Raw genomic sequence first — 16,718 nt, forward strand, 5'->3', positions numbered from 1 at the left:
ATGTGCTTATCTGTGGTGACAATGGGATATTCATGTGATCTACTTGATGTATGTATTGATGATCAACTTGCTGGTTCTGTGACCATGTGAACTTATGCATAGGGGTTGGCACATGTTTTCATATTGACTCTCCGGCTGAAACTTTGGGTCACTCTTTGAAGTTATTTGTGTTGGTTTGAATAGATGAATCTGAGATTGTGTGATGCATATCGTATAATAAACCCACGGATACTTGTGGTGACATTGGAGTATCTAGGTGACATTAGGGTTTTGGTTGATGTGTATCTTAAGGTGTTATTTTAGTACGAACTCTAGGGCTGTTTGTGACACTTATAGGAATAGCCCAATAGATCGATCAGAAAGAATAACTTTGAGGTGGTTTCGTACCCTACAATAATCTCTTCGTTTGTTCTCTGCTATTAGTGACTTTGGAGTGACTCTTTGTTGCACGTTGAGGGATTCTTATGTGATCTAATTATGTTATCATTGTTGAGAGAACTTGCACTACTGAAAATATGAAGTCTAGGCCTTGTTTCGAAGCATTGCAATACCGTTTTTGCTCACTTTTGTTACTACTTACCTTGTTGTTTTTATATTTTTCAGATTACAAAAACCTATATCTACTATCCATATTGCACTCGTATCACCATCTCTTCGCCGAACTAGTGCACCTATACAATTTACCACTGTATTGGGTGTGTTGGGGACACAAGGGACTCTTTGTTATTTGGTTTCAGGGTTGTTTGAGAGAGACCATCTTCATACTACGCCTTGCACGGATTGATAAAACCTTAGGTCATCCACTTGAGGGAATTTTGCTACTGTCTTACAAAACTCTGCGCTTGGAGGCCCAACATGAGTCTACAAGAAGAACGCTGCGTAGTAGACATCAAGATCTTTTCTGGCGCCGTTGCCGGGGATGTTAGTGCTTGAAGGTATATATTTAGATCTTGCAATCGAATCTTTTAGTTTCTTGTTTTATCACTAGTTTGGTCTACAAAAGAAAACTACAAAAAATGGAATTGAGGTTGCCTCATATGCTTCATCTTTTTAATGTCTTTCGTGAAAATAAGTATTCCGATAATTGTGCCAAAGTGTTAGAAGAAGAATGCATTAAAATGTTTGGCACTAAATCTTTGAATGATGAGCATGATTGAAATGTTGTTAGTATGAATTCTTTGAATATCCATGATGCTAATGATATGCAAAGCTACAAGCTTGGGGATGCTATGTTTGATGAAGATGATATTTTCTGTCCCCCAAGTTTTGATGAGCAAATTTATTATGATGATAGCATGCCTCCTATTTATGATGATTATATCGACGAAAGTGGGTTTGGAAGAGTGTCAACTCTAGGTACTAATGATCCCACTATTTTGGAGGGTGTTGAATCTTTTCACAATATTGATGAAAGTGGATTTGGAGAGGTCATGACTTTATTTAGTGACGAATCCACTATTTCGGAAGAGGTTTCAATTGATTATGAGAACAAAACTATCTATGATGATTATTATGATGACATGTATGCTATAAAGAATAATGAAAACCATGAAACTTGTCATCATGATTTTAATTTTCAATTGGATTATGCCTCACATGATAGTTATTTTGTTCAGTTTGCTCCCCTTATTATGAATGAGAATAAATTTGCTTACGTGGAGAGTAGTAAAATTTCTATGCATGTATATCATGAAAATAATGATTTGTGTGATAGCTATATTATTGAATTCATTCATGATGCTACTGGAAATTATTATGAGGGAGGAACATATGCTTGTAGGAATTGCAATAATATCAAGTTTCCTCTCTATGTGTTGAAAATCTTGAAGTTTTGCTTGTTTTGCTTTCCTATGCTAGTTGATTCTTGTTCCCATAAGTTGTTTGATCACAAAATCCCTATGCATATGAAGAGGGTTATACTTAAATTTGCTAGTCATATTCTTCATGATGCTCCCATTGTGTTTCAATTCTTATTTTTTATGTGAGCATCATTGGAATCATCATGCATAGCTAGAAAGGCATTAAAGTAAAGCGCTTGTTGGGACACAACCCAATATTTAGCCCTACTGTTTTTGTGAGTTCAGATGATTAAGATACTGTAGTAATCATGTTTTATAGCTTTTGTTTCAATAAAGTGCCAAGTAAGACCTTTGGGATGGCTTACGGTGATAGTTGATTTGATCTTGCTGAAAAACAGAAACTTTTGTGCTCGGGAAAACAATTCTCATTGTTAACAGAAGCGTTATAAAATACTGATTCTTTTTGAAGAATATTAATAAACAATTGTTTTAGGTTTTCCTAATTTTTCAGATTTTTTAGAGTTACATAAGTATTCGAGAGTTACAGATTACTACAGACTGTCCTGTTTTTGACAGATTCTGTTTTCGATGCATAGTTTGGTTGTTTTCTAGTTTCTATGGCTTATATTGCTTAATATAAATTGTAGAAATGATAGGGTACAATATGCATAATGTGAGAAAAATTATGAATCTTGTCTTGATAGTACCTAAGTGGTGATTTGCTTTATTATAGTAACGGAGCTTACGAGTTTTCTGTTAAATTTTGTGTTGTGAAGTTTTCATGTTTTGGGTAAAGATTCGATGGATTGCGGAATAAGAAGTGTCAAGAGCCTAAGCTTGGGGATGCCCAAGGCACCCCAAGGTAATATTCAAGGAAAACCAAGAGCCTAAGCTTGGGGATGCCCCGGATGGCATTCCCTCTTTCGTCTTCGTTCATCGGCAACCTTACTTGGAGCTATATTTTTATTCACCACATGATATGTGTTTTTCTTGGAGCGTCATTTTATTTTAGTTTGATTTGCTTGATGTTATTTAGAGTAATTTTTTCATCTTTTGGTTCAATAAAAAGGTCAAGTATAGCCTTTACCATGCTTAATTTGCAAGTCTATATGTTGATGTTTAAAAACAGAAAGTTTGTTGTAATGTTTTGAATATTGGTGAATAGTCATGATATGATAAAATCTTGAAATTTTTACACAGTTAGTAACAACAAATTATCTACAGTATGGTAATTTTTCAGAATTTTTGGTGTTAAAGAAGTATGATTCATCTTGCATTCTTTACGGACTATCATGTTTAGGCAGATTGTTGTTATGTTTGCATTGTTTGCATATGATTTCTTGTTTAATGATTCTATTTGAGGATAGGAGTATTAAATATGCAGAGGAATTTAGTATGCAATGTCAAATAATAATTTTAGTAATTTGCTACAGTAGAGAATGATAAAGTTTATGCATTGATTTATACTAACTTATCTCACGAGTTCTTGTTGAGTTTTGTGTGGATGAAGTTTTTTAAGATTTAGGGAAACCGCAATATGAAAGGAATTAAGGAGACACAAGAGCTCAAGCTTGGGGATGCCCAAGGTATCCCTAATTAATTTTTCAATGGGTCTCAAACATCTAAGATTGGGGATGCCGCGGTTGTCATCCCACCTTTCTTCTTCAACAACTATCGGTCAGTTTTGGTTGAGCCTAAGTTTTTGCTTCTTCACATGATATGTGCTATCCTTGCAATGTCATTTTATTTTGTATTGCTTGTTTTTTGAATAAAGTATTTAATATCTGAAATACTTAAATGACAGAGAGTCCTCACATAGTTACATAATTATTCAACTACTCATTGATCTTCACTTATATCTTTTGGAGCAGTTTGTCATTTGCTCTAGTGATTCACTTATATCTTTTTAGAGCATGGCGATAGTTTTATTTTGAAGAAATTGTTGAACTCTCATGCTTCACTTATATCATTTTTAGAGTCTCTAAACAGCATGGTAATTTTCTTTGGTTATGAATTTAGTCCTAATATGATGGGTATCCAAGAGGGATATAATAAAAACTTTCATAAAAGTGCATTGAATACTATGAGAAGTTTGATTCCTTATGATTGTTTTGAGATATGAAGATGGTGATACTAGAGTCATGCTAGTGAGTAGTTGTGAATTTAAGAAATACTTGTGTTAAGGTTTGTGAGTCCCGTAGCATGCACTTATGGTGAACCGTTATGTAACGAAGTTGGAGCATGAAATATTTTTTTATTGTCTTCCTTATGAGTGGCAGTCGGGGACGAGTGATGGTCTTTTTCTACCAATATATCCCCCTAGGAGCATGCGTGTAGTACTTTGTTTCAATGACTAATAGATTTTTGCAATAAGTATGTGAGTTCTTTATGACTAGTGCTGAGTCCATGGATTATATGCACTCTCACCCTTCCACCATTGCTAGCCTCTCTAGTACCGCACAACTTTCACCGGTACCATAAACCCACCATATACCTTCCTAAAAACAGCCACCATACCTACCTATTATGGCATTTCCATAGCCATTCTGAGATATATTGCCATGCAACTTTCCACCGTTCCGTTTATTATGACACGCATGATCATTGTCATATTTCTTCGCATGATCATGGAGTTGACATCGTATTTGTGGCAAAGCCACCATTCATAATTCTTTCATACATGTCACTCTTGATTCATTGCACATCCTGGTACACCGCCGGAGGCATTCATATAGAGTCATATTTTGTTCTAAGTATAGAGTTGTAATTCTTGAATTGTAAAGTAAACAAAAGTGTGACGGCCTTCATTATTAGAGCATTGTCCCATGTGAGGAAATAAAAAATAGGAGGAAAGGACAAATAAAAAATAGAAGTCCCAAAGAAACAAAAATAAACAAAAATAAATGAGAGAAAAAGAGAGAAGGGGCAATGCTACTATCCTTTTACCACAATTGTGCTTCAAAGTAGCACCATGATCTTCATGATAGAGAGTCTCCTATGTTGTCACATCCATATACTAGTGGGAATTTCTCATTATAGAACTTAGCTTGTATATTACAATGATGGGCTTTGAGGGAGTCCTGGATTAGGGGGTCTCCGGACAACCGGACTATCTCCATTGGCCGGACTATTAGACTATGAAGATACAAGATTGAAGACTTCGTCTCGTGTCCGGATGGGACTCTACTTGGCGTGGAAGGCAAGCTAGGCAATACGTATATGGATATCTCCTCCTTTGTAACCGACCTTGTGTAGCCCTAACCCTCTCCGGCGTCTATATAAACCGGAGGGTTTTAGTCCGTAGGACAACAATCACAACATACAATCATACCATAGGCTAGCTTCTAGGGTTTAGCCTCTCTGATCTCGTGGTAGATCTACTCTTGTAACACCCATATGTTCAATATTAATCAAGCAGGACGTAGGGTTTTACATGTTGGAAATATGCCCTAGAGGCAATAATAAAATGGTTATTATTATATTTCTTTGTTCATGATAATTGTCTATTGTTCATGCTATAATTGTGTTATCCGGAAATCGTAATACATGTGTGAATACATAGACCACAACACGTCCCTAGTGAGCCTCTAGTTGACTAGCTCGTTGATCAAAAGATAGTCATGGTTTCCTGACTATGGACATTGGATGTCATTGATAACGGGATCACATCATTAGGAGAATGATGTGATGGACAAGACCCAATCCTAAGCATAGCTCAACGATCGTGTAGTTCGTTTGCTGTAGCTTTTCTGAATGTCAAGTATCATTTCCTTAGACCATGAGATTGTGCAACTCCCGGATACCGTAGGAGTGCTTTGGGTGTGCCAAACGTCACAACGTAACTGGGTGACTATAAAGGTACACTACAGGTATCTCCGAAAGTGTCTGTTGGGTTGGCACGAATCAAGACTAGGATTTGTCACTCCGTATGACGGAGAGGTATCTCTGGCCCACTCGGTAATGCATCATCATAATGAGCTCAATGTGACCAAGTGATTGATCACGGGATCATGCATTACGGTACGAGTAAAGTGACTTGCCGGTAACGAGATCGAACAAGGTATTGGGATACCGACGACCGAGTCTCGGGCAAGTAACGTACCGATTGACAAAGGGAATTGTATATGGATTGATTGAATCCTCGACATCGTGGTTCATCCGATGAGATCATCGTGGAGCATGTGGGAGCCAACATGGGTATCTAGATCCCGCTGTTGGTTATTGACCGGAGAATCGTCTCGGTCATGTCTGCATGTCTCCCGAACCCGTAGGGTCTACACACTTAAGGTTCGGTGACGCTAGAGTTGTAGAGATATTAGCATACGGTAACCCAAAAGTTGTTCGGAGTCCCGGATGAGATCCCGGATGTCACGAGGAGTTCCAGAATGGTCCGGAGGTGAAGATTTATATATAGGAAGTCAAGTTTCGGCCATCGGGAAAGTTTCGGGGGTAATCGGTATTGTACCGGGACCGCCGGAAGGGTCACGGGGGTCCACCGGGTGGGGCCACCTATCCCGGAGGGCCCCATGGGCTGAAAGGGGAGGGGAACCAGCCCCTAGTGGGCTGGTGCGCCCCCTTGGGCCTCCCCTGCGCCTAGGGTTGGAAACCCTAGGGGTGGGGGGCGCCATCCTTGCCTTGGGGGGCAAGGCACCCCCTTGGCCGCCGCCCCCCCTAGGAGATTGGATCTCCTAGGGCCGGCGCCCCCCTAGGCACCCTATATAGTGGGAGGGAGGGAGGGCAGCCGCACCCAAGCCCTTGGCCTCTCCCTCTCCCTCCCGTGACACTCCTCCGTCTCCCTGCGCTTGGCGAAGCCCTGCCGAGATCACCGTTGCTTCCACCACCACGCCGTCGTGCTGCTGGATCTTCATCAACCTCTCCTTCCCCCTTGCTGGATCAAGTTGGAGGAGACGTCTTCCCAACCGTACGTGTGTTGAACGCGGAGGTGCCATCCGTTCGGCACTAGGTTATCGGTGATTTGGATCACGTCGAGTAGGACTCCATCAACTCCGTTCTCTTGAACGCTTCCGCACGCGATCTACAAGGGTATGTAGATGCACTCCTCTCTCCCTCTTTGCTAGATGACTCCATAGATTGATCTTGGTGATGCGTAGAAAATTTTAAAATTCTGCTACGTTCCCCAATAGTGGCATCATGAGCTAGGTCTATGCGTAGTTACTATGCACGAGTAGAACACAAAGGAGTTGTGGGCGTCGATATTGTCAATTATCTTGCCGTTACTAGTTTATCTTGATTCGGCGGCATTGTGGGATGAAGCAGCCCGGACCAACCTTACACATACGCTTACGTGAGACCGGTTCCACCGACTAACATGCACTAGTTCCATAAGGTGGCTGGCGGGTGTCTGTCTCTCCCACTTTAGTCGGATCGGATTCGATGAACAGGGTCCTTATGAAGGGTAAATAGAAATTGGCAATTCACGTTGTGGTCTTGGCGTATGTCAGAAACGTTCTTGCTAGAAACCTATAGCAGCCACGTAAAAATTTGCAACAACAATTAGAGGACGTCTAACTTGTTTTTGCAGCAAGTGTTTTGTGATGTGATATGGCCAAAGGATGTGATGAATGATATATGTGATGTATGAGATGATCATGTTCTTGTAATAGGAATCACGACTTGCATGTTGATGAGTATGACAACTGGCAGGAGCCATAGGAGCTGTCTTTATTTATTTATGACATGCGTGTCAACATAAACGTCATGTAATTACTTTACTTTATTGATAAAGCGTTAGCCATAGTAGTAGAAGTAATAGATGACGAGACAACTTCAAGAAGACACGATGATGGAGATCATGATGATGGAGATCATGGTGTCATGCCAGTGACAACGATGATCATGGAGCCCCGAAGATGGAGATCAAAATGAGCAAATGATATTGGCCATATCATGTCACTATTTGATTGCATGTGATGTTTATCATGTTTTACATCTTATTTGCTTAGAACGACGGTAGCTTAAATAAGATGATCCCTCGTAATAATTTCAAGAAAGTGTTCCCCCTAACTGTGCACCGTTGCGAAGGTTCGTTGTTTCGAAGCACCACGTGATGATCGGGTGTGATAGATTCTAACGTTCGAATACAACGGGTATGAGCCAGATTTACACACGCAATACACTTAGGTTGACTTGATGAGCCTAGCATGTACAGACATGGCCTCGGAACACGGAAGACCGAAAGGTCGAGCATGAGTCGTATAGAAGATATGATCAACATGAAGATGTTCACCGATGTTGGCTAATCCGTCTCACGTGATGATCGGACACGGCCTAGTTAACTCGGATCATATTTCACTTAGATGACTGGAGGGATGTCTATCTGAGTGGGAGTTCACTGTATAATTTGATTAGATGAACTTAATTATCATGAACTTAGTCTAAAATCTTTACAATATGTCTTGTAGATCAAATGGCCCACGTTGTCCTCAACTTCAACGCGTTCCTAGAGAAAACCAAGCTGAAAGATGATGGCAGCAACTATACGGACTGGGTCCGGAACCTGAGGATCATCCTCATAGCTGCCAAGAAAGATTATGTCCTAGAAGCACCGCTAGGTGACGCACCCATCCCAGAGAACCAAGACGTTATGAACGCTTGGCAGTCACATGCTGATGATTACTCCCTCGTTCAGTGCGGCATGCTTTACAGCTTAGAACCAGGGCTCCAAAAGCGTTTTGAGAGACACAGAGCATATGAGATGTTCGAAGAGCTGAAAATGGTTTTCCAAGCTCATGCCCGGGTCGAGAGATATGAAGTCTCCGACAAGTTCTTCAGTTGTAAGATGGAGGAAAATAGTTCTGTCAGTGAGCACATACTCAAAATGTCTGGGTTGCATAACCGCTTGACTCAGCTGGGAGTTAATCTCCCGGATGACGCGGTCATTGACAGAATCCTTCAGTCGCTTCCACCGAGCTACAAGAGCTTTGTGATGAACTTCAATATGCAGGGGATAGAAAAGACCATTCCTGAGGTGTATTCAATGTTGAAATCAGCAGAGGTGGAAATCAAAAAGAATATCAAGTGTTGATGGTGAATAAAACCACTAAGTTCAAGAAAGGCAAGGGTAAAAAGAACTTCAAGAAGGACGGCAAGGGAGTTGCCACGCCCGGTAAGCAAGCTGTCGGGAAGAAGCCAAAGAATGGACCCAAGCCTGAGACTGAGTGTTTTTATTGCAAGGGAAGTGGTCACTAGAAGCGGAACTGCCCCAAATACTTAGCGGACAAGAAGGCCGACAACACTAAAGGTATATGTGATATACATGTAATTGATGTGTACCTTACCAGTACTCGTAGTAGCTCCTGGGTATTTGATACCGGTGCAGTTGCTCACATTTGTAACTCAAAGCAGAAGCTGCGGAATAAGCGGAGACTGGCGAAGGACGAGGTGACGATGCGCGTCGGGAATGGTTCCAAGGTCGATGTGATCGCCGTCGGCACGCTACCTCTACATTTACCTACGAGATTAGTTTTAAACCTCAATAATTGTTATTTAGTGCCAGCTTTGAGCATGAACATTGTATCAGGATCTCGTTTAATTCGATATGGCTACTCATTTAAATCTGAGAATAATGGTTGTTCTATTTATATGAGAGATATGTTTTATGGTCATGCTCCGATGGTGAATGGTTTATTCCTAATGAATCTCGAGCGTAATGTTACACATATTCATAGTGTGAATACCAAAAGATGTAAGGTTGATAATGATAGTCCCACATACTTCTGGCACTGCCACCTTGGTCACATAGGTGTCAAACGCATGAAGAAGCTCCATGCAGATGGACTTTTGGAGTCTCTTGATTACGAATCATTTGACACGTGCGAACCATGCCTCATGGGTAAAATGACCAAGACTCCGTTCTCAGGAACAATGGAGCGAGCAACCGACTTATTGGAAATCATACATACTGATGTGTGCGGTCCAATGAGTGTTGAGGCTCGCGGTGGCTATCGTTATGTTCTCACCCTCACAGATGACTTGAGTAGATATGGGTATGTCTACTTAATGAAACACAAGTCTGAGACCTTTGAAAAGTTCAAGGAATTTCAGAGTGAGGTTGAGAATCAACGTGACAAGAAAATCAAGTTCTTGTGATCAGATCGTGGGGGAGAATACTTGACTCACGAATTTGGCACACACTTAAGAAAATGTGGAATAGTTTCACAACTCATGCCGCCTGGAACACCTCAGCGTAATGGTGTGTCCGAACGTCGTAATCGCACTCTATTGGATATGGTGCGATCTATGATGTCTCTTACCGATCTACCGCTGTCATTTTGGGGCTATGCTTTAGAGACTGCTGCATTCACTTTAAATAGGGCTCTGTCGAAATCCGTTGAGACGACACCGTATGAATTATGGTTTGGGAAGAAACCTAAGCTGTCGTTTCTAAAAGTTTGGGGATGCGGTGCTTATGTCAAGAAACTTCAACCTGAAAAGCTCGAACCCAAGTCGGAAAAATGTGTCTTCATAGGATACCCTAAAGAAACTATTGGGTATACCTTCTACCTCAGATCCGAAGGCAAGATCTTTGTTGCCAAGAATGGGTCCTTTCTAGAGAAAGAGTTTCTCTCGAAAGAAATAAGTGGGAGGAAAGTAGAACTTGATGAAGTATTACCTCTTGAACCGGTAAGTGGCGCAGCTCAAGAAAATGTTCCTGAGGTGCCTGCACCGACTAGAGAGGAAGTTAATGATGATGATCATGAAACTTCAGATCAAGTTACTACTGAACATCGTAGGTCCATGAGGACACGTTCCGCACCAGAGTGGTACGGCAACCCTGTCTTGGAAATCATGTTGTTAGACAACGGTGAACCTTCGAACTATGAAGAAGCGATGGCGGGCCCGGATTCCGACAAATGGCTGGAAGCCATGAAATCCGAGATAGGATCCATGTATGAAAATGAAGTATGGACTTTGACTGACTTGCCCGATGATCGGCGAGCCATAGAACATAAATGGATCTTTAAGAAGAAGAAAGATGCGGATGGTAACGTAACTATCTATAAAGCTCGGCTTGTCGCTAAGGATTATCGACAAGTTCAAGGGGTTGACTACGATGAGACTTTCTCACCCGTAGCGAAGCTGAAGTCCATCCGGATCATGTTAGCAATTGCCGCATTCTATGATTATGAAATATGGAAAATGGACGTCAAAACGGCATTCCTTAATGGTTTCCTTAAGGAAGAATTGTATATGATGCAGCCGGAAGGTTTTGTCGATCCTAAGAATGCTGACAAGGTGTGCAAGCTCCAACGCTCGATTTATGGGCTGGTGCAAGCATCTCGGAGTTGGAACATTTGTTTTGATGAGATGATCAAAGCATTTGGGTTTATGCAGACTTATGGAGAAGCCTGCATTTACAAGAAAGTGAGTGGGAGCTCTGTAGCATTTCTCATATTGTATGTGGATCACATACTGTTGATGGGAAATGATATAGAATTCTTGGAAAGCATAAAGGCCTACTTGAACAAGTGTTTTTCAATGAAGGACCTTGGAGAAGCTGCTTATATATTAGGCATCAAGATCTATAGAGATAGATCGAGACGCCTCATTGGTCTTTCACAGAGTACGTACCTTGACAAGATATTGAAGAAGTTCAAAATGGATCGGTCAAAGAAGGGGTTCTTGCCTGTATTGCAAGGTACGAGATTGAGCACGGCTCAATGCCCGACCACGGCAGAAGATAGAGAAAAGATGAGTGTCGTCCCCTATGCCTCAGCCATAGGGTCTATCATGTATGCTATGCTGTGTACCAGACCTGATGTAAACCTTGCCGTAAGTTTGGTAGGAAGGTACCAAAGTAATCCCGGCATGGAAAATTGGACAGCGGTCAAGAATATCCCGAAGTACCTGAAAAGGACTAAGGACATGTTTCTCGTGTATGGAGGTGACGAAGAGCTCGTCGTAAAGGGTTACATTGATGCTAGCTTCGACACAGATCTGGATGACTCTAAGTCACAAACCGGATACGTGTATATTTTGAATGGTGGGGCAGTAAGCTAGTGCAGTTGCAAGCAAAGCGTTGTGGCGGGATCTACATGTGAAGCGGAGTACATGGCAGCCTCGGAGGCAGCACAAGAAGCAGTCTGGGTGAAGGAGTTCATTACCGACCTAGGAGTCATACCCAATGCGTCGGGCCCGATGACTCTCTTCTGTGACAACACTGGAGCTATTGCCCTTGCCAAGGAGCCCAAGTTTCATAGGAAGACCAGGCATATCAAGCGTCGCTTCAACTCCATTCGTGAAAGTGTTCAAAATGGAGACGTAGATATTTGTAAAGTACATATGGACCTGAATGTGGCAGATCCGTTGACTAAACCTCTCCCTAGAGCAAAAAATGATCAACACTAGAACTGCATGGGTGTTCGATTCATCACAATGTAACTAGAATATTAACTCTAGTGCAAGTGGGAGACTGTTGGAAATATGCCCTAGAGGCTATAATAAAATGGTTATTATTATATTTCTTTGTTCATGATAATTGTCTATTGTTCATGCTATAATTGTGTTATCCGGAAATCGTAATACATGTGTGAATACATAGACCACAACACGTCCCTAGTGAGCCTCTAGTTGACTAGCTCGTTGATCAAAAGATAGTCATGGTTTCCTGACTATGGACATTGGATGTCATTGATAATGGGATCACATCATTAGGAGAATGATGTGATGGACAAGACCCAATCCTAAGCATAGCTCAAAGATCGTGTAGTTCGTTTGTTGTAGCTTTTCCGAATGTCAAGTATCATTTCCTTAGACCATGAGATTGTGCAACTCCCGGATACCGTAGAAGTGCTTTGGGTGTGCCAAACGTCACAACGTAACTGGGTGACTATAAAGGTACACTACAGGTATCTCCAAAAGTGTCTGTTGGGTTGGCACGAATCGAGACTGGGATTTGTCACTCCGTATGACGGAGAGGTGTCTCTAGGCCCACTCGGTAATGCATCATCATAATGAGCTCAATGTGACCAAGTGGTTGATCACGGGATCATGCATTATTGTATGAGTAAAGTGACTTGCCGGTAACGAGATTGAATGAGGTATTGGGATACCAACGATCGAGTCTTGGGCAAGTAACGTACCGATTGACAAAGGGAATTGTATACGGATTGATTGAATCCTCGACATCATGGTTCATTCGATGAGATCATCATGGAGCATGTGGGAGCCAACATGGGTATCTAGATCTCGTTGTTGGTTATTGACTGGAGAAGCGTCTCGGTCATGTCTGCATCTCTCCCAAACCCGTAGGGTCTACACACTTAAGGTTCGGTGACGCTAGGGTTGTAGAGATATTAGCATACGGTAACCCGAAAGTTGTTCAGAGTCCCGGATGAGATCCCGGACGTCACGAGGAGTTCCGGAATGGTCCGGAGGTGAAGATGTATATATAGGAAGTCAAGTTTCAGCCATCGGGAAAGTTTCGGGGGTAATCTGTATTGTACCGGGTCCACCAGAAGGGTCCCGGGGGTCCACCGGGTGGGGCCACCTATCCCGGGGGGCCCCATGGGCTGAAAGGGGAGGGTAACCAGCCCCTAGTGGGCTCGTGCACCCCCCTTGGGCTTCCCCCTGCGCCTAGGGTTGGAAACACTAGGGGTGGGGGCGCCACCCTTGCCTTGGGTGGCAAGGCACCCCCTTGGCCGCCGCCCCCCTAGGCACCCTATATATAGTGGGGGGGGGAGGGAGGGCAGCCGCACCCAAGCCCTTGGCTTCTCCCTCTCCCTCCCGTGACACTCCTCCGTCTCCCTGCGCTTGGCGAAGCCCTGCCGAGATCACCGTTGCTTCCACCACCACGCCGTCGTGCTGCTGGATCTTCATCAACCTCTCCTTCCCCCTTGCTGGATCAAGTTGGAGGAGACGTCTTCAACCGTACGTGTGTTGAACGCGGAGGTGCCATCCGTTCGGCACTAGGTCATCGGTGATTTGGATCACGTCGAGTACGACTCCATCAACCCCGTTCTCTTGAATGCTTCCGCACGCGATCTACAAGGGTATGTAGATGCACTCCTCTCTCCCTCGTTGCTAGATGACTCCATAGATTGATCTTGGTGATGCGTAGAAAATTTTAAAATTCTGCTACGTTCCCCAACATTACCTCCATCAAGAGGGCCCGAACCTGGGTAACTTCGTGTCCCTTGCCTCCCGTTACCTTCCGTCCTAGACGCACAGTTCGGGACCCCCTACTCGAGGTCCGCCGGTTTTGACACCAACATTGGTGATTTCATTGAGAGTTCCTCTGTGTCGTTGCTGTTAGGCTTGATTTCTCCTACTATCATCAATAGCGATGCGGTCCAGGGTGAGACTTTTCTCCCCAGACAGATCTTCGTATTCAGCGGCTTTGCACTGCGGGCTAATTCGCTTGGCCATCTGGAGCAGATTGAAAGCTATGCCCCTGGCCATCAGGTCAGATTTGGAAGTTTGAATTACACGGCCAACATCCGTGGGGACTTGATCTTCGACGGATTCGAGCCACAGCCGGGCGCGCCGCACTGTCGCGGTGGGTATGACCTAGCTCTGCCATCGGACAGTACCCCAGAGGCCGCGCCCGCATCAGCTTCGACCCTTAGCTCGGAGCCAGCTGCGCTAATCGAGGACGGGTGGCTGGACACCACCTCGGGGGCTGCAGTCTCGACGGCGATCGAGCCGAACACCAGCATAATCCTCTGTGCAGCCCGTGACTCCAAGGTGCCGGACTCTCCTCCGGACCCTGAACCATCCGCGCCCCTGCCAATCGAATCCGACTGGGCGCCAATCATGGAATTCACCACTGCGGATATCTTTCAGCACTCGCCCTTCGGCGACATTCTGAATTCACTAAGGTCTCTCTCTTTGTCAGGAGAGCCCTAGCCGGATCATGGCCAGCGGGACTGGGATGCGGACGACGAAGAAATTCGACGCCCACCCACCACCCACTTTGTAGCCACTGTCGATGATTTAACCGACATGCTCGACTTCGACTCCGAAGACATCGACGGTATGGACGACGATGTAGGAGACGAACATGGACCAACACCTATAGGGCATTGGAAAGCCACCTCGTCGTATGACATATACATGGTGGATACGCCCAATGAAGGCAACGGCGACGAGATAGCGGAGGATGACCCCTCCAAGAAGCAACCCAAGCACCGACGTCAGCGGCGCCGCTCTAAGTCTTGCCAAAGCAAAAGTGGTGATACTGGCACAGGAGATAATAACACTCCGGATAGCGCCGAAGACAACAAAAAACCCCTCCAGCAAGAGTTAGATCAGGAGGATGAAGGAGCCAGCTCTCCTGAGAGAGCGGCTGGAGGAGAGGAGGAGGATGATAATTACATGCCCCCCTCCGAAGACGAGGCAAGCCTCGGCGCCGTACCAGAGGATCCCGTCGAACAAGAGCGCTTCAAGCGCAGGCTTATGGCCACGGCAAATAGCCTGAAGAAAAAGCAGCAGCAGCTTCAAGCTGATCAAGATCTGCTAGCTGACAAATGGACTGAAGTCCTTGCAGCCGAGGAATATAAACTCGAGCGACCCTCCAAGAGTTACCCAAGGCGCAGGTTACTACCCCGACTGGAGGAAGAAGTGTATGATACGGCTGATCGGCCACCTCGTGGCCGCGATAGAGAGGCATTCCAGCCAAAAGCTCAGCCTCCACCCCAACGCCATCCAAATAAAAAGGCATGGGGAGATACGCCAGACCCGCGAGACATATTGGAGGACAAAGCAAAGCATTCAAGATCGATCTACGGATCATGAGGGCACACCACTCTACGAGACGGTAAACGCCACGCTGGATACAGTAAAAGCAAATCCGGCCGGGCCGAACACAGCGGGCAGGACCTATACGAGCTGTGTCGCGAGGCGCCGCACACCCCTTATGCTTCACAGACGAAGTAATGGAACATCAATTCCCAGAAGGTTTCAAACCTTTAAACATTGAATCATACGACGGCACAACAGATCCCGCAGTATGGATTGAGGACTTCCTCCTCCACATCCACATGGCCCGCGGTGATGACTTACATGCCATCAAATACCTCCCACTAAAACTCAAAGGACCAGCGCGTCACTGGCTTAATAGTTTGCCAGTGGACTCCATTAGCTGTTGGGAAGATCTGGAAGTCGCATTCCTCGACAACTTCCAGGGCACTTTTGTGCGACCACCAAACGCCGACGACTTGAGCTACATAATTCAGCAGCCAGAAGAGTCGGCCAGGAAATTCTGGACTCGGTTCCTTACAAAGAAAAATCAAATCGTCGACTGTTCGGATGCGGAGGCCTTAGCGGCTTTCAAGCACAACATCCGAGACGAGTGGCTAGCCCGGCACCTTGGTCAGGAAAAGCCGAAATCTATGGCAGCCCTCACGACGCTCATGACCCGCTTTTGTGCGGGAGAAGATAGCTGGTTGGCTCGCAGTAACAACATATCAAAGAACCATGGTACCTCAGATACCAAGGACGGCAACAGCAGATCATGTTGCAACAAGCATAAGCCCCCCATTAACGGCGGAAGTACTGAGGATACGACAGTCAATGCCGGATTCAAAGGCTCTAAACCCGGCCAATGGAAAAAGCCATTCAAACAAAGTACGCCGGGTCCATCCAGCTTGGACCGTATACTCGATCGCTCGTGTCAAATACACGGCACCCAGACAAGCCAGCTAATCACACCAACAGGGATTGTTGGGTGTTCAAGCAGGCCGGCAAGTTAATCGCCGAAAACAAGGACAAGGGGTCGCATAGCGATGACGATGAAGAACCCCGGCAGCCGCACACTGGAGGACAGAAGAGGTTTCCCCCGCAAGTGCGGATGGCGAACATGATATACGCAACCCACATCCCCAAGAGGGAGCGGAAGCATGCGCTCAGGGACGTATATGCGTTGGAGCCAGTCGCCCCAAAGTTCAACCCTTGGTCCTC

The sequence above is a fragment of the Triticum aestivum genome, chromosome 2A, assembly GCF_018294505.1.
Source record: "Triticum aestivum cultivar Chinese Spring chromosome 2A, IWGSC CS RefSeq v2.1, whole genome shotgun sequence".
NCBI classification, from domain to species: domain Eukaryota; kingdom Viridiplantae; phylum Streptophyta; class Magnoliopsida; order Poales; family Poaceae; genus Triticum; species Triticum aestivum.